The sequence below is a fragment of the Fistularia commersonii genome, chromosome 21, assembly GCF_037954325.1.
Source record: "Fistularia commersonii isolate RoL2024-O1a breed Wild chromosome 21, RoL_Fcom_v1.0, whole genome shotgun sequence".
Lineage (NCBI taxonomy): Eukaryota > Metazoa > Chordata > Actinopteri > Syngnathiformes > Fistulariidae > Fistularia > Fistularia commersonii.
The window spans coordinates 10,780,509-10,799,968 of NC_141304.1; positions in this window are offsets into that span (position 1 = coordinate 10,780,509).

Genomic DNA, 19,460 nt, shown 5'->3' on the forward strand with positions numbered 1-19,460 from the left:
TGATTTTTTTTAAATAACAAATTTTTGCCAATTTCTTAATGGATCTCAAATAAATGTATTCGACAACGTGAGCGCCGTGACAACGATTATGCTTGCCATATTGGTCTCATTCTAACACCTCTGTAAATTTCACAATTAATATTTAACAATTAATCATGTTGCTCTGGTCCAGTCCAATGCCCAGGAATTGAACACGTGACCTTTTCACCCAGAGAATTTGTCCTTATCCCGCTGACTTCCCTGAAACATCCCAAATATGTACGGCAATCGGCCCTTCGGACAACTCGCCGTTTTGTGAACCTCCAGCTGAAAGGCGCGTTCACAATGCAAAGCAGTCATTTTCTTTGGACAAAAGGCGCCCCATGTGAACAAAGAAGACATTAGCCCTGATCTGTCCAACATGTGTCGTTGTTTTGGAAGAAGATGGGAGACACACACACTCAAAACACACAAGAGGATGGAATTTGTGTTGACAAATCAGTACAGTTAGAAACTGTAGACTTCTCTTGGTGTTTTCCATTCAGGAACAGCAATACATTTTTGAACCCTTCAAATAAAAACGTGTTATTGTGACTTAAATTTGATGCAAAAGATACCCTCACCTTTCAGCATAAAGGCTTGGACATGGTCCGCAAGAAATGCATTCTCACTCCGTCGGCTGTGAGAACAAAACGTCATTTGGTTTTTGCATCCCTCGATTTACTTGCTTATGTAATGCTTTCCCACCTGACGGTTACAAAAGAGCTTTCCATTGGATTTCATTCACCCATATCATGGGCAAAGTGCAAAACATAACGTCATCAGGATTATCTAGAGTTTCGTCCTCTCTGAGAGCTTTTTTCACGCAGGGTGTCCCAGGACTAATGTGTGATTGGGTGGACTGTTAAAGTGAGTTGATGCGAAAAAGCAGAATTGTTGTCATAGCCTTCCCCAAAGTCAAAGTCTGCACCTGAGTTTCAAGTATGAAATATCACCGGGAGAAAGAAACCTGGAAGTTTCTCATAAATATGGAAAGGCCTGGATGCAACATCTTGCTAATGTAGCGAGCATCTTGCGAAGCTACTATAAGCAACAGAAAATACTGTTCCTTTGAGCAATAAGTGCTATGAGGAGAAAACGGAAAATGCTAAAGGTATATTTTTAAACCATGTTATGTTATTCTTATTCATAAAATTAACATAACACTATTATAATATCTATTTAGATGAATAGATTAAAGAAAGGTTTTTTGTGATCACATTATTCCCATTGTGCGCTCATCGTGTAGCAGCAATGCTGTTCCTGTTAGCTTGCAATTAGCTTGCAGCTGAAACAAGTATTTTCTGAATTTTCTGGTCTATTTAAAAAAAAAAAAAGTTTAAAACCCCTGTCTTCTTCCAGCAGCAACAGCAACAGCGGCAGCAGCAGCAGCTGAACAACATGTGTCCTCGAGAACCAGTTAAGACGGCAGCCCTGAATTCCCACCCACACCTCCATTTGGCTAACAATCAACAAGGACACGGATGGAAAAAAGATCTGGTAAAAGTTGTCCTCCCATTCCAACAAACTGATATATCTAGTTTTTTTCACCAGTTAATATTTTCCACTTACTGCTCCAACATCGGCCGTGAGTGTAAAACAGAGCTTTTGAAAAAAAAAAAAAAAAAACTTGGCTGCCATCTTTTTGCAAGCTAAAATGACTCACAAAACACAAGAAGCTGAATCATTGGGTTCACATGGAATCTCACCAGGGATTGACTGTCTACGGACCTCTTTTCAGCAGCGGCTGGGAGTCAAGAAAAAGACAATAATTGAATGAATTTTTTGAAAAGGCCAATCTGAGCCAGTTACAGTTCAAACAGCAACATTCAGTTATTCGGGGGGTTTCATTCCTTGTTTCTGGACATCTGTCATTTTGTTAGCATTTGTTAGCGCTGCCACACAGTGAGAAGGCTCCCTGTTGAGTTAGCATGTTGGGTGTGAATGGTTTTATAACTCCTTTTTGTCGTTTCTGAAATGTATTAAGAAATTCAGGGTAAATTTCCATCTAATTTTAAAGGCTGTTCCTCGCCAATGCCGGGTAATTCGTCATTGATTCTCCACATTTGTTCTTGATGGCTGCTTTTTTGCAGGATTTTGATGCATTGCTAAGGCTGAATATCAAAGATGACTCACTGCAAATATCATTTATATTCAATTTGATCTTTTGTTTTCAATCTTAAGATAATGATCGGCGCTGTTCATATATATCAGTAGTTTGGCTTCACAGCCTATTTCCAGATTCATCCACGGGTTTATTCTGTGTCCTCAAATGCCACTTGTTTTTTTTTAAAAATCGGTTCCAGAACAAGATGGATTTTTGACGTTAAAAGCAAACCAAAAGCCGTATTCATTTTTAGAAAATGTATTTATTGTGCAGCATCCGCGTGTTCACGGCGCGCCTATATTTGTGTTAAAACCGCAACTTAGGAGACACGTTCAAAATTAGCAATAGCCGGAAACTCTGTTTGCTGTGCTTCGGCAAAACCCAAGATAAATGGACTGCATCTTGTAGTTCACAGAGGGCGTATTGTGTGTTAGCAGGGCAGAGCTTCTCGAAACAGGTCAGGATCCACAGAACACGTATGCCAGGGTCCCGGGAGAATTTTTAGGAATGAGAAATAATGCAAAATTCTGATTTCTGCCAGATTAAAACAATAAATTAAAAAAAAAACATTAATGATTTTGAAACATTTCTGACACTATTTTTGCTTATTTTTCCTTTCACACCCAAGCAAACTCACTTTGCATTTTGCAATCAGTCAACATCGCTCGAAAACGTCCATTCCGCCGTTCTACTTTTACATCAAAATGAATGATAAAACTCTCAGGGGGTCAAAACGAATGGAGGGCTGGGGGTGAGCAGAGCGGGTGAAGGTCATTTCTGGAACAGAGCACATCCAGCGACCTGAACCAAACACACTTGTGTTTGCATCGAGTCAGACCAGGTGAAAATTTGCATTACATGTGTGAATGACATTTCCCACACTTACACACAGATGAAGTTTCATGTGTGTTTCATTTGTCTGTGTGTGACGCAGTGTGTGCTCTGGAAATCCTCTTCCATCGGCCAAAAGACTCACTTTTTACCATCTGGCCTTTTTCAGTCCCACCAATCCGCAGCACTTATTTTTGCTGTTCAATTTCTTCATTTCTCATTTTTCTAATCCCACTGCTATTTGGCATAAAGAGTCCACTCATGCAACTAATTTCCATTTATCTGCAATGTTTGTATTTACTTATGGACTTGAAATATGCTGAGGATTAGGGGTAAAATTAGCACAAAATGTAAATACTGTAAAAGCGGCTAGCTTTTAGCAAGGCAAGCAAGGCAATAAAGTTACTTTCTATGAAAGCGCACACATTGCAATGCAAACACGCTACTTCGTGTCCCGGGCCTGACTTTTTTTTTCGGCTAACCTGCAGTGCCACTGACCCGTTTGAACCGCTCATGACGATCGCAGCTCTGGTCAATAATTAAGCAGGCCGAGTGTCCTGAGCGCTCCCTTCAATCTGACCGGCAATAAATAACTGAGGACAGAACAAATGGATAAACGGCAGATGACCATCGTTATAACTGCTGGAATGTGAAAACTATCCAAGGCGGTGGATCCCGTTTGGAAATTTCCATCAGAAGGTCGAACCCCTTGAAGGGTAATAAACATGTACTAGCACATGGATTGTTAATTTCCCCTCGGAAATGTGCGGCTACAACAACAAAACACGCGATCCGCAGAAACGCCACGGCAACAAAAAAAAAAAAGCTTTCGTCACCGGGAAACACTAGTTCGTCTGTATCGCGTTAAGACGGGCGCCTCTCTCCGTCTTATTGTCTCATCAATATTCAGGATTTCTAACCGAACCAGGTCCCCGTCGGGCTCCCGTCCGCAGAACTGTCCGGGTCCGTAACAACCGCTAAACGCTGTAATTTCTCCGGGTCAGGTTGAGTTACGAGCGTCTGCTAATTCTCTGTTTTAACAACAGACAGACTTATTGGCGTGAGTTGCTTTCTTGATCAATAAATGAGGTGTTGGGTAGATTACAACATTTGTGTTAAAACTACAAGTGGTATTTTGTGTTGGTTAATGCCAGAATACATCTGAGTGCGCCTACCGGAGCTCTACGCTCGTACTATTTTCATTGTCTTGGGCCGGGTGCTGGTGAGTAGTCTGTCTAAAACTTGGCAAGGAAAATAAATAAAAAGAGTGTTTTCCAGACAGTTTAAAAAGTCACCGTAGACACATCCCGCTAAGACTTTGACAGACATCTCAATGAATACCTTTAAAATTGACTTATTTGTTAAATAGTCCCTTATTGCCGTCACTAGAACTTAGCTGTTTTTTGAACGTATGGTATACCGTCCACCCCCAAATCCTCGTATTTTTAATTTTAATTCAAAAAAACACTGTCTTGATCTCCTTGACGGTTGATAAGTATTTGAAAAGGCCGAAAAAGGGTAACCAGGAGAAATGAAGGAGGATTTTAAATCAAAGAAGAGCGGTGTGTCCTCCCTACCCGTTTGGGCTGATCTCGACCAAATATGATCCAAAGAATTTGATTAAAAAAATAAAAAAAGAGATTTATTCATCATATGTGTTGTGCTTATGTCAGCACCACGTCTCAGAAGGAGGTTATAAAACTTTGATTTAGGTGAAGGATTTGTGAATATGGATCGCTTAAAATGCGAAAAAGAGGAACAAGTCCGAGTTCTTTCCCAAAAAAACGATCGCATAAAAATCAATAAAGCCGCAGGAAAAGCCATCAGTAATGCATTTCTTGAATCACGAAAGTCCTCCTCTGACTTCGGCTCCTTTTGGTTTCATAACTGACATTGAAAAAAAAAAAAAAAACATCTGTTAGAGGAGAGAAAGAGAGAGCTTTCCAGTTGGCCTCAAACAAAACCAAATTTTCAGAGTGGGGATGACAATGGAGCTGGATGTGTCATTAATTAAACGCTGAAAGTCGGTGCGCGGCTGCGTAGGAGAGATGCGGTTCAGAGCCCGGGCTCCGGCCCCAGCTGGCATCCACCCATCGCCCATCTTTCGGGGCCCGAAGGAGCCGCTCGTGATTCTTGGCAGTGAACTCCTTCCACCGGCAACCTCACTCGCCCGGTGAAGTTTCACCCCCTCCAAAAGAAAAGACGAGTATCTGATTAGGTTATTGGAGTTTTTTAAAGCTGAAGAAGGGAAGGGCTCGGGAGAGGCACGGCGGTTAGCGGTTCTGCCTCACGCCGAGAAGGTTCCTGGTTCAATTCCAGGTCTGTTCTCTCCTGGGGTTCTCCGGTTTCAGTCCAAAACCATCCAGGAGGTTAACTTGAGACCCTGAATTGCCCAAACATGTATGATTATATGACATGTGAATGAGAGAGTGGAAGGTTGTATGACGATACGACATGTGAGTGAGATACTGATTGATTGTAGTGATTTATACTATGTGGAAATGAGAGGATGGATGGCTGGAAGTCTCTAAATTTCTGTTTCTACATTTTTTTTTTTTCAAAGTCAACTTTATCGACAATTCTAAGGATTGAAATAATGTTTCTATACAGTAAGACCTGCAGTGACATAGTATAAAAACTCTAAATAATATCACAGACAAAAACCATGGCAAGGTTATGGCAAAGTCCAAAAACAGTTAAAATTCAAGTGGTTTTTAAAGTGATAGCAGTAAACAAGGATCAACATGTTCCCTTTTTTGCCTTCCCCTTTTTTTCTTGTTGTTGTAACCCGATTTAGGTTGTGTGTGTGTTTGTGTGTGTGTGTGTGAGTCCATGATATAGTTCTTTAAAGTTTATGTCTATATGACGTTTGACTGGCGTGCCCCTCGCCCAGTGGTTGTTTGCCTCGCCCACATTTAAATTATCATTATAATAATAATCTGGTGCTGATTTTTGGGGAAATATTTGGTTTATTTCAGGTTTTTCTTGTTGTTGTTACTTCTGTCAGCAATTGGACATGTTGAGAGTTTAAAAAGAAAAAATGGAACAAGTATTAACCGCATGAAAAAAATAAAGTGAAAAATTACCAGAAATACCAGCGGGAGCTCGAACAGACAATTACTGAAAATAAACTCTCCCTGATCTGAGCCCGAGTGTGTCAGCAGGTTTTTCCTCTGTTGTTGTTGTTGTTGCGCGATTATTGCTGTCAGACTTCAGCGCACCAAAGAAAACTCAGCCTCCGTTGGCTAATTCCTGTCCTCGCTCTGGAATGGGTTCTTTCTTCAAAACCCACCGCAAACAGATCCCGGAGTAAGAAAGGGGTTTCTTTGTACGTTTTCATTTTCATCTTAGAAAAAAGAAACACATCTAAGTAAAGGAGCAGGTAGGCCAGAGTTTGGATTATGGGTCGGTGCTGAGATCACACACTGGTTCACACAGAAACTATAAAAACACCCGCCTTAAGCTCTTTAACACTGTTTCGGAGGAAAACGCCTCCCCAAAAAATGAATGTGTCCAGTGTAGTCCTGTTGATATTGAAAGGAGATAAAAGTGTAAGCAGAGAAGAAACATGCAAAGGACTTCTTTCTCTCTTGGAGAAAATCCTTTTTTTTTTTTAAACTTCTGCTGAGGAAGCTGTATTTTCACCCACATGCTTTTTTTGTTTCTCTTCTGTTGGCGGAAAGTGCTTCTGTCACATAACGAAAAAGGTCCCGGTTTGATTCCCAAAGGGGGTCTTTCTGTGTGGAGCCTCCATGTTCTCCCTTTGTCTCCACGGTTTCCTCCCACAGTCCAAAAATATACAGGAGGTTCATCGCAGAACCTTAATTGCCCCCGAATGAGAAAGTGAATGATTGCACGCATCTTTTCGACACGTGAATGAAAATGTGAGTGGTTGTTTGCCTCTGCTTTGCATGTGAATGACATACAGGACTGTCTCAGAAAAGTAGAATATTGTGATAAAGTTCTTTATCTTCTGTAATGCAATTACAAAAACAAAAATGTCATACATTCTGGATTCATTACAAATCAACTGAAATATTGCAAGCCTTTTATTATTTTGATATTGCTGATTGTGGCTCACATCTTAAGAAAACTCAAGAATCCTATCTCAAAATATTTGAATATCATGAAAAAGTAATTTTTGTTTTTTTAATTGCATAACAGAAGATAAAGAACTTTATCACAATATTCTTATTCTGAGACAGTCCTGTATATGTTTACAAGGTGAATGAATGAGAGGGTGAACAGTTGTTTGCCTCTATATTATGAGTGCATGAGAAGGTGAATGGTCGTATGCCTTTATTTGAAATGTGAATAAGAGGGTGAAAAATTTTGTCTTTATATGGAATGTGAATGACAGGGTGAATAATTGTACGTCTGTATATGAGATGTGAATGAGAGGGTGAATGTTTGTGTCGTCCACGGTGGACGCCGTCTATCTCCAAACAAGGCAAACCCTGACTTCATGAAAAACGGTACAGATAATGAACGGATGAATTCAAGTTTTGTTTTGTTTTTCTGCAATCAGTGCCCAGCACCCACAGCCTTGGACTCTGCTGCACCACCTCGGTGTTGGTATAAACATTACCTCGTCTAATTTTTAGCTCAAGTTAGACTTCAAGATGTGCTAATACATCAATGGCTGCACCAAACAAAGCTTCCCGCATACAGCGTAAGTTTCAACGTAAATGTCAAACCTGGTAATAAGTCCCGATCTCAAGCAGAGATAATCATTTCTTTCCTCGTCCGTCCGCTTAAGTTATTTATCTGGCGTCTTTTCTTGGTGAAAACCAGCATCGAGTCTTTTGAATGCTGTTCGCCAGGCAGTCTTTCAGCGCTGTTTTAAAAATCATCCCCGGTTGATATTTAAGCCCAAATACTTGGCAAAATGAACGTATTCCAGGTTGGGCTGTCATAGAACGTCCATTGAACATTTTCCAGCGGAGCACCGAGTCTCTGAGGAGCCCTGTGGGGGGGAGGCTCTTGCCGTGGACACTGGAGACACAGTGCTAAGTAGATGGATCAGCAGCTTGGGGTTATATAATATTCTAACTACATATTAAAAGTGAAAAAAGGACATAGAGGAGGTGCTTGCAGTGTCAAATGTTAAATAACAAAAGCAAATGATGGGATATTTGTTCTGTTCGAAGGAGGACAGCACAAAATATGACCGTTATAACAATTATGACCTGACCTTGACCTTGGAGAGCTTTGGATCCCCACGGAGCAAAACTCCAAGGCCAAGACTGGGAAACATCGGTGGGGGATTGGCGGGAAGCGGCAGAACCGTGGATTTATTCCATGTGATCTGGCTGAGCGGGACATGTTTTTGAGCAAAAACACAAACTCTATCCGTTAGAAGGATTTCACTTGGAGAAATATTAACCGCTTGCTTCGGCCGGTCAGAGGTGCTGGGCTGCACACGGAGCCAGGAGCCATTGTGGATGTAGCTTTTGGCCTAAAGGTTGGTTAAGTTGGCCTTTTAAAAAATTGTGATCGCGGAAAGGGAGGTAAAAGCTTTCAGTTTCCACACTTATTTAATTGCCACTGTAATATAAGTTTGTTTCTGTGAGGTGTAAACCCCCTGTGCACCACTGGTTGGTGGGCTGTGGGTTTCGGACCCCGGCTGGGACTCTGGCTCCAACCTCCAGAATGGAGTGTCACCTAATTGGATAAACAACCATTCATTTTCCAGGGACTCCAATTTTGGGTGCGTGTATGTTGACTGACGTGATTAATAATTGATCCTTTATGAATCTCTTATTATTAATCTGTATTAATTCGTTGCAATCAACCATGAGCGGTAGGCAGCGCCAGGGGAGCAGTTACGGGTTCGGTGTCTTGCTCAACAATTCTTTGACACAGAGCCGGGAATCGAACCAGGATTGTTCGGTTCCAAAGATGATTACCTCCTGTGCCATGCCGACCCCTCGCGAAAACATGAACGCCTAACGCGTGACGCCTTTGCTCGAATGATGTTCCATGAAACCAAATAAGTATTGCGACGCTTCGAGGGGCTCCGTGCCGACGGAGCTCAACGAGTCAGCCATTACTTTACAGGCCAGAGACTTCAAGCCATCCCAAGTATGTACACTATCTGTCCTCAATGACGGCAGCTGCTCTGTACGGTGATGCCGTCGTGTGCACGTGTAGGCATGTACGGATGTGGTAGTCGAGTCGGGCAATGAGCAAGTTGACGTGAAGCAGCCGGATCGGATCCTAATTCAAAAGCTTTTCCGTGACAGGCTGAGGTGTCAGAATAACGAAAAACAAGACAATGAGAGAAACAACAAAAACAAAAACAATGAAAACTGTATTTATATTTTTATTATTAATTTAATTAAAATTTAGAGGACAATTCCTTCATTTTAACCGGTTTACACTTGCTGCAGTAAATTGATACTTGTTAACAAAAAAAAAAGGTGCTGCTGCCTTTTTGCTTTTATTTAATGCAATATTACTGTATTCCACATTTCCGCAAACAAAAAGAAACATTATTGTTTCTACAACTCTACTTTTATCTTAAGCAACGTATATTTTGTATCCTATTATTTGAGTTTCTATTTTCATTAAATATGTGTAATGCATTTTCCGCAAAAGGTGCCCCTTGATGTTTTATTGAATGGATGTGCTTTTAATGTATTATTCATATACATTTGTGAAGCACTGTATGTATTAATGCATAGACCAACACAAATAGATGCACATACATATACATATGTATATACATATTCATATACAAATACACATACATACACACACACACACACATCATAATATTGATTATTGATGATTTTTTATGACATTACTTTACACACTTGGGAAATACCTATGTGTCTGTGTGTGTTTGCGATGTTAGAAAATCACATGGAGATTCTCCGTGTCCCCCCACATAATGTTTTGACTTTGCACTATTTGGAAATATATTTTTAAAGAACATGGAACAGGGTGATCAACAATTGTATTGTCATTTGTCTTTTCCACACAGGGAGTTTTCAGCCTGTGGTGGAAGTTGTGTTTCAACAATGCCCGGAGAGCGTGAATAAAGGTTAAGTTTGTGTTCATGTACGCAGCCCTCTGCTCCCCGAGGCCTGTTCCTAGAATCAGGTTGTAACTCTCGCTCTCCTTCACACACACACTCACACACACACACACACACACATAAACAGACCACAGCAGGAAATAACACTCTGCTCTTCTCCTTATATAAGAAGTGGTGTGTGTTACACCAAATCTACAGCGCTGCTACAGATCAATGGAAAGAATTGGTGATGTGGCATTTTGTTTGTATTACAATTTTACTATTATGATGCAACCAGCAAACCATTATAACCAATTCTAATAAAAGTCCTGGTGAAAATGAAGATTCATATTGGTGAGAATACAACAGCTCAAGTTCTTTATTACACTTCTCATTCTCATTTTGTCACTTTTGAAATTAGCTATCTGTAAATTCCCAGGATCTTGATTTAACATCTGTATGCATATTTGTATGTATGTGCACTTTTTTTGTTGCTGTTGCTATTCTTTTTTATTTTTAAATATAGCATTAATTTTATGTAAAAAAAAGGAAAACATGACAGTGGAATGATATAATGTGATGTAAAGTGTAATTTTTTTTCCTAAATGCTTTGTGAAATGGTGTTAATTATCCTTTAAGTCAAAGTCAAAAGTCAATACTCTCAATACTACCGATCACACATACAAAGCATTACAAATAGCATTACTCTAAGACCCGCAGTGCAAAAGTACAAAAAATTATTAATGATTTGTCACAGAGAACAACGAAAAATGACTAGTTATGCTGAGGTAGAAATGGATAGGCTTTTTTTTTTAAACTGACAGAAGTGCTAAGGTGCCGTTGCAAGAAAAAGAGAAAGAAAATGATGGTAGCAGTATGAAAGTGAAGTCGCATCAACGGTTTTACAGTGCAATTTTTTCTTTTTAGTGAATGAGTGAGTTCTTATGGCAGCTACTTGATGCCAGTAAAGATGGGAAAGATTAGAAAACAGAAAAATTTGATATTAGCTTCAAACACCACGTTTGTTTACTCATTCACTTGGATTTTCTAAATGATGCAAAGAATGAATATTCCTATTATTATCTTTATAAAGCAGTCAAGCATATTTTGAATGATATCACTATCTTTAAATTGCGTTACAGGAACCCAACACAGATCCAGCCCATTGTGCGACGGCCTTCTGTCTCGACGGGAGTAGAAAAAAAGAGAAGGAGAGAGAAGGACCGAGGTACAGGTACAGTGATCTCTTACTACTAATAACAGTAGTGCTGACAGTTATGGTAATAGCTGATGTGGTACAATATTAGCTTTTCTATCCATAAAAGAAATAAAAATGGTGAATGCTCGACCAGGCTGCTGCTGGATCAAGCCACCACCCCCGGGAACATGCAAAGCGAGAGCCAAGGGACTATAATGCACCGATAAAGGGACATGAGTCCTTCTCTCCTGTCTCCGCTTTGATTGATAGCGCTTTATGAATATATTTATTATAAAAACACATGCAGCATGTGGATCACGGTGATTCTCCGACGCTGTGCAAGCTCACCCTGCGCGTTCTCTCTGTGTTTACCTGGAGACAGCCGACTACTACCAGGTTTCACTCTGCGGTGCAGGATCCTCATTAAACGGAGAATGTGGCAACAGGGAACTGCTGTGTTTTAAGGGATCAGAGCCCGGAATCTGCCCATGGCGACATCCCGGACGGACACAAAAGTCTCACGCACATTGTGAGCAAGCGCAAATTGACCATTAGGGCAATTGGGTCAGTTACCTCTGATCTCCGGGAGCGGTTGCATCATTATAAAAAAAAAAAAAAAAGTTTTGATCACGTCATCAGCAAGAGCAGGACCCCAGACTAATTGTCGGTGAAAGATGGCAATTAAAAAATTATATGTGATAACTGGTATGTTATTACACATGAGCAATACGTACATTAAGTTTGATAACCGATATATTACTGTTAAAAAACAAACAAAGCAATTTTATATCTCATTAGGCTGACATAAAACAACCTTCTTGCTGTGAGGCAATGAATCAAACCAACACACTGCTGTGCCGCCCGCTGGGAGGGGAAGGGGTTGGGGCAGGGGGGTCGTGAGAAATGAGGCTACACGCACACTCATCAGGTTTTTCACTGGAACGGGATTCTTGAAAGCAAAACTCTCTTAATCCACACATTGAATCGGGCTCAATGTTGGTTCACAAAAGGAAAACACATCCACCACGTACGATACGAGGAGGGCTGATTGTTTTTTGCAGATATAGGATATTGTGTACTGTAATAGGTCAAAAAATGAATTAACAAAGAAAAAAAATATATATATGAATGTTAAATATATATAAATACATACACACACTTAACCATTTGCCAAGGATTTTCAACAGTTTTTTAAAGTGTATTTTATTTATTGAGAATTCACCTGTATGTCATCTGCTGACAAAAACAAACACATCACAGTAATCCTGGAATTTCTCACCATGTTGACTTAACTACTGGAAGTCAAGGTTTATGCTTTTTAAGACATTTTAAACTGAATTATTTTATCTTGTTTTTCTTTTACGGAGAAGGATGTGCTATGAGCGAAAAAGTCATTTATTAAAAATGTACATCTAGAAGACAGAAAATGGCGCTTTCTGCATCCCACGGACTCCAGCGTCTCGGCTGGACGTGATTCTAGTCACAGTCAGGGGCGAGGTTCAAAACTAGGTGAGGTCTCCAGTCAAATCTAATTTCTAGCCATTAAATGCAGGAATAAATATTCAAAATAGGTAATTACTAATAAACTGGCAGGCAACCTTATCAAGGTTTTGCACCTTGACGGTATAAAAGCTTGCGTAACACATCTAACAAACCCTTTTATGGCCATGTTTGTTTCTGGCCGCCACAGAGAAAATACACCTGTCTCTCAGAGGGCATCCGGTTTAAATGTGAGAATAAAGATTGATACTTTAACATCGCCTGCAACAGTTGGCTCCTGGAGTGTTATTCAAAAAAAAATAAATCATGAAATAATATATATTATAGTAACTAAAAGCCTCACATTACCTGCTAAAAAGAATCTGAATATAAGACAGGCGCAGGATAAAAGTGATTGTGTATCAGTGTGAGTGATGTTTGAGGCATACAGGTATGTAGGATTTCAGCACATTGACTGGCCTCTTTTACAAACTATATCATAACAACATTTCGTCAAATAAGTAGTGCACTTAACAATTAAAGTGAAAAGCACACCAATCTTTGTGATGAATACTGTCACAGCAATAATCTGCAACATCTATCTCATGGCAACAAGCACATCAAAATAGTGATGTGATGCTAATGTAGCAGACAACAGTGTTAGCTCCGACACAATGGAAGAAGAGTATTTTAGCTTGATGAATCCTTCAAAAATGCAGTTGTGTTTAACATGACGTGCGTAAATCTCAGACATACACCCCTTGTTGTTTTTTTTTTTTTTTTTTTTTACGTTCAAAGCATGAGGAGTTTTGTGAAAAACATGGCTTTCTTGGGTCACGCAACCCTTGCGTAACATGTCCAGAACCGTGCCTGTGCCATAAAGGAAGAAATCACTGGTAGCTTCAGAGGGCACAAGTCACAGAACCAGAAATGTATTCGCTATGGGACAAAACTACAAATTCTGAGAAAACGCAGGTCTTTCAATTGTGAGACCCTCAAAGAATTTTTACGTAGCTAAGAAACTACATGACTGCATACTTTGAAATGTGGCTTCTGCTGGTCCGGGGGTTCAGTCACCCAGGACAGATAACCAGACGGACTCTCTGATGTGAATGTGATCTATGGAGCTGGTCTGGGTTTGTGGTTTCCGAGCAATCGTTGTGTGTGTGTGCAAGATACGTAGGCTGCGTTTCGTCATTGCAGGAATGACTGACTGAACTTGATGGCGTGAGCTCGCGGGACGCGGCTAACTTTGCGGGGTTCAGGCAACTGAAACGCCCATGAAACAAGGTCAATGTTTTATCCTGAGTGCGTTTAATGATATAGTTGTCACTATAAATGCAGTGATGCTTATTGGATATAAGAATATATGGATGCACATGTATGATCAGTAAAATTCTTTTGTTCCCCGTTAGCAGATACATCCATGTTTTAGCAAGTGAAGCCAAACCTTTCTTTTCAAATATGTAAACACAGATTTCAGAGAGAAAAATGATACTGAGCAGACATCTTTAATTTTACAAGTTAAATCCTGTTTATTGTCGTTCTTCTAGGTCGGTCCAAATTTTAGTATCTAAATATTGGAGATGCCGTCGCTGTCGGCAGGAATGTTTCTCATGCTCTGTCGAATGCCGATCATGTGGCCGTCATGTGAATAATTAGATTACTCGAAAACTGTACTTCTATTTTTGAGATTCCAGTCCCGCTGCCAGATTCCCAGGCCTATTGGACCAGGCCGATTTGGCACAGGGTTTGTTGTGGCAGGAGCAAAGCACGAATTTGACAATGAGTCTTTATTGTGGGAACAGCTTTCCATGCACCTGCTTGAGGAAGGGTTCTTGTCCACTGTGGAGAGTCAGAGACCCTTTCTGTCCTACCAGCACGCCAGAAGGGCTTAATGGCATCACAGGGGACGTATGATCTTTTCTATGAGTGTGATGGCGTGTCAAGAAGCTACTCCCTAGTGCTCAATACAAAGCCGTGTGTCAGGCTAAGTGAGCGTACATTTCAAGTAAACCTTAAAAATATTACACAATTTAAAACAACACACACGGCGAGGGCAAACTCCGCACAGAGAGGCCCACCGTCTGCCGTGTTGCAGAAGTGCGAACAAATGTGCCGCCTTCGAGATGATAGATTTTTTGAAAACGATTAAAAATAATGTTTCAGATAGCATAATTGATCACAAGAATTTAACTGTTTAACTTTTCTGTTAATTTTTCTTGAGTTTCCATCAATTTCAATGCATGTCATATTTAATGCTACATTACCACCAAAAATATGGTATTAGTGGAAAGCCTCGTATCAGCCAGAGCTCTTTCTAATACACACACACACACATACACACACATGCACACGCACACATGCACACGCACACACACACACACACACACACACACACACACACACTTATGTAAATATGAACTGGCTCCATCTGGATGAAAAAGGCAGGTATATCATGGTCATTAAACTCATTCTTCCAGGACTTTCAGTCATTCAGCAGCCTCTCAGATTTTCCCTTTATTTATTTTTGCTATTAAAATGCCTGTGTATTGGCAGACACATTGTGAATTTGATCTTCTTTGTTTTGAATCTTCAAGGAAGTCAGTGACCGTGGAAACAGTCAATCTTTATGATTTTATGATCTTTATGATCTTTATGTGTGTAAAATGCTCAGCAAATCAGAATTCATCCATCAACTCCCAAAACTATGTCAGATTTGATAATGGTTAATTTATGTATTGATTTTGAAAAATAAAAAATACTCAAAATGTGTTTTAACCTATTTAATGGTTCGATTCTTGTGAAACTTTTTATAATGCCACATAAACACTGGAAAAAACTACTGGTAAAAAAATATAATTTCCTTGACAGAAATGAACGTGAACGCCACATTTTTAGGTTCCAAAAACTCATCCACTGATTACTAACAGTACATATATATATATATATATATATATATATATATATATATGTATGTATGTACATGCATATGTATATTCTGAGTTTGTTATGGCTAAGAAAACAAATACAGAAATATTATGGATATGAATTATCTCTACTTTACAGATAAGGAGACAGATTATACAAAAGAGTAATGATAAGGAATACAACGTAATATGGAATAGATATTAAATTATGACATGGAAAAACATGCCGTTTAGAAGTTTCAGAGTTGAATGTTACAGATTTACAGCATGTGAACTCTGTAACATATAGTTTGTATAGGCTGCAGTCTTTGACCTACTCTTGGCTGTTTTGTTTTGTTTTCACAGGGCTGTTAAGGTCCCCCCACCCCTGCTGCTTCGAAAGTCCAACATTATCCTGTTGGACCCATTCATGCTTGGTTTGGTCAAAACAGAGCCGCACATGGAAACTAGACACTGGCTCGTGCACGCGCACGCAAATGTGGGCCATGTTTACAATGGTTGCCACATGTCTGATGGTCAACTTAGCAAAGATTTTCCTCATGAAAGTAACACGTGTAAACATTTTTTTTTGTTCTTGCAATGGGAGAGTCTCATATATACCTCCACACACACAAACACACACACTCACTCATGCATCAACAAATACGTGCACAATCCAACATACATGTCTACAAACTCAAACACATTTATATTGCCATGCATAATTAAACATATGCACATCACATCCGCATGGCCTTGACAGTATGTGTGTGTGCACAGTCTTTGCACTGACGGCATGCACTGAGACAAACTACGCACAGAGAAGAATGAGGAGAACTGGGGCGCGAAATCTCTCTTTGAAAAAAAATTAATTTAATCATATTTCAAAATAAAAGCAGCTAAAGGCGCTGCAAAGTAATGTTGCTGGGAATGTCTAATGAAGTTCATAGATCTCTCTGGGAGCTTCTGATCCAAAGAACAATGTGGATCATTTGACAACAAAGAGCACATATGGCAAAGTAATTAACACTAAGCAATCACTTAAGGCCAGGCTGATGTTAACAGGATATGTTTTATCTTATACCAACATGCATTCCTTTTACTATAGACGGAAAAGTTCCTATTTAACTACTTTACTCGTCTGCTGTGTGATTCTTTGTGATAGTCAGTTCAGCCAATTTGTCAGAGCAGCGCTTCCAAAGACCATCCATTCACGCTGGGAGTCTTTGCCTTGTACTGAAGTCTTTTTTGAAACATCTGATAGTCACTGTGAGGAAACAGCCACTGTTTGTTTCTTGTATTCAACCCGTAGTTTGTTATATTTTAGACCGTGGGTGGGCAAACTTTTTTGCTGCTTTTACAAACTGAGAAGTGCTACCAAACCTTTGGTAGATGAGGTGAAAAACGATAGTATAAAGTATGAAATGCATATAAAGCACGAGTCAAACCCAAGGCCCGCGGGCCTAAAGTGGCCTGCCAAGTCGTTTGTGTGGCCCGTGAGATCGTCTTAAATGGTCTGATTGTCTTAAAATTAATAAGTCAAACGCGTGTATTGACCATAAACTACATTTCCTACAATTCATGTCTGTCACGTTACCTGGGAAGTGATGTTGTCCCGCCATTAGATTGCAGCGCATCCACATCGCTGCTATTTTCAACAAATTGAATTGTAAAATGCAAATGATCCCTCAATGTTCAGGAGGAGAAAAGTTGATGCAGTTGATGAAGGCTGTTTCAAGAAAGATGGGAAGGTGACCACATGTTTGTGCTTCAAGGAGAAAAAAATGGTATGTCTTTTGTGTTATGAGGCAGTCTCAGTTGTCAAAGAGTACAATCTACGTTCGCATTTTGACACCTAACACAGAGCTATGCATGCCAAAGCTAACCTTCCAGAATAACAACAAATTGTCCAGGAATTAAAAGCCAAACAACGATGGCAGCAGAATGTGTTCGCATCCAAAAATACTGCCCCAGTGTAGTAACTTTTTTTTTTTTTTTACATCTATGCAAATACATATATAACATTTTGGATTTGGTAACATTTATACTGTTTCGTGTGGCCCTTTGAGGGCAATCATTATGCTGATGTGGCCCTTGATAAAAATTAGTTTGACACCCCTGATATGAAGTCTGTTTCCATTGCTCAACTTTTTGACCAACAAATTCATTGATTAAAAAAGTTTAAAAAAACTAAGAAACGCCAGCATCTTCCTACAGCTGTGAGTGAGTTTGTGTCCTTCAGGAAAGGAGGGTGCTGCCCATTGAGCAGGTTTGCCAGATTCCAAATTAAATTTCCCCATTGATATGAAATGACATGCAATTAATCCATTCTAGCCACTCATAAAAAAAACACTTTTTTGTGTGTTTTTAAATAACAAAAATGCGCATTTTAATAACAAATGTACAAAAAAAAAATCATTAGAAATAAAATAGAATGTAATGAAGTAAACTAGTATTATTAAGTGTATTAACCTTGAAGAGTGGACAAAGATGTTGGCGATGGGGGAAGAGATCGGAGAAGTTTTCATTTCGTGCTCTTTTGCTTAACTTACGCTACACACCTGATGTTACAATGTTCTTGCCAAAATCTTCTTCTTGTGGCAACTGGACTTGATTTTCTTGCCTTTGAGACATTTTTCCTCTCATCCTGTGAGGCTTCTTCAGTTTGAATAGACTGTGGGGAAAATACAAAAAAAAAAATGTGTTAAGTGTGTAAAAGGTCACACTGCGACTCCCATGAGACTCCAGTAGGACTCAAGATTTCCTTCTGACTTTCGCTGTTTTAGTTTTTTGGGTCCAGTTACCACGAGGGGAAGATTTTTCAAGAATTAACCATAACCTGGATGACAGAGAACCTCCACACACAGTACTACAATGTTTTGCTAAATTTGACTCGCGCACTATGCTACACTTTTATGCTAAACTTAACTTGAAATGATCAAACCATCCGCGACCGATTTGAATGACTCTTCCGATGCCACCAAATCTCCATGAATGTGTTTTGCATTCTCACGGATGATGCTCTCTTGTCACAGTATCTCATCAACAACAACTTCTCCATCTTTTCAATGACAAGTTAACAAAAAGCACACTTTGCTCATGCATTACAGTGATTTTCCCCGGGCTAACCGGTGGTGGGTCGGTATCCAACTGTTTTTTGGCCTCTTCAGGGACAGCGGCGGCCATGTCAAATGCTCACCCCGCTCACTCTGCATGCAACAAACTATGTGAGATGAGTTCTTAGGTCCTGCATGGATGTGAATCATGAACTAACCTGTGATTGAGACATGTTCTTTTGACCTGCCTGCTTCCGAATCCTGCGGTTGAAACCTCGATTCTCAGTAAAATTTACATAATGTTTTTGACTTTGTGATTTTTAAACATAGTGTGAACAAGTACTTTTATCTCTAAACCCTGTGAGAAATAGATCTGGCCCTGTCAGTTCCCCTCTCGCCTGCTTCTGTTGTCTCGTGATTATGAAGATGACAAGTTCGCCCCAAGGTCAATAACATTATCTCTTATTTTGCCAAGAGAGCTGAAGTATGGATTGGAGCTGAGTGGAGCTGGAAGCCTTGCGCTCCATTTTTTTTGACTTTGGCAAAGATTTTTCTTGTTTTAGCCCGCGGCCAGATAGCAACTATCAAACTTCAGCGTCAAATCAAATATCTGTCTCTTGAGCTAATGAGTTATGCAGCTTGGCCATAGGGTGACATGCTGCTTTCATTACGAGTGTTTTGACCCAAATAAAAAAGGCCAGGTAGCTACCCTGCGTGTTTTCCTCTGATCGGGCCCCAAAAGCTCCTTTAGTTTGCTCACATAGACAATTGATTTTAGCCCCTCTATGCACAAACAACAGTTGCTACACAGCAAATCAGATCCATTATGGTTGCAACTTTT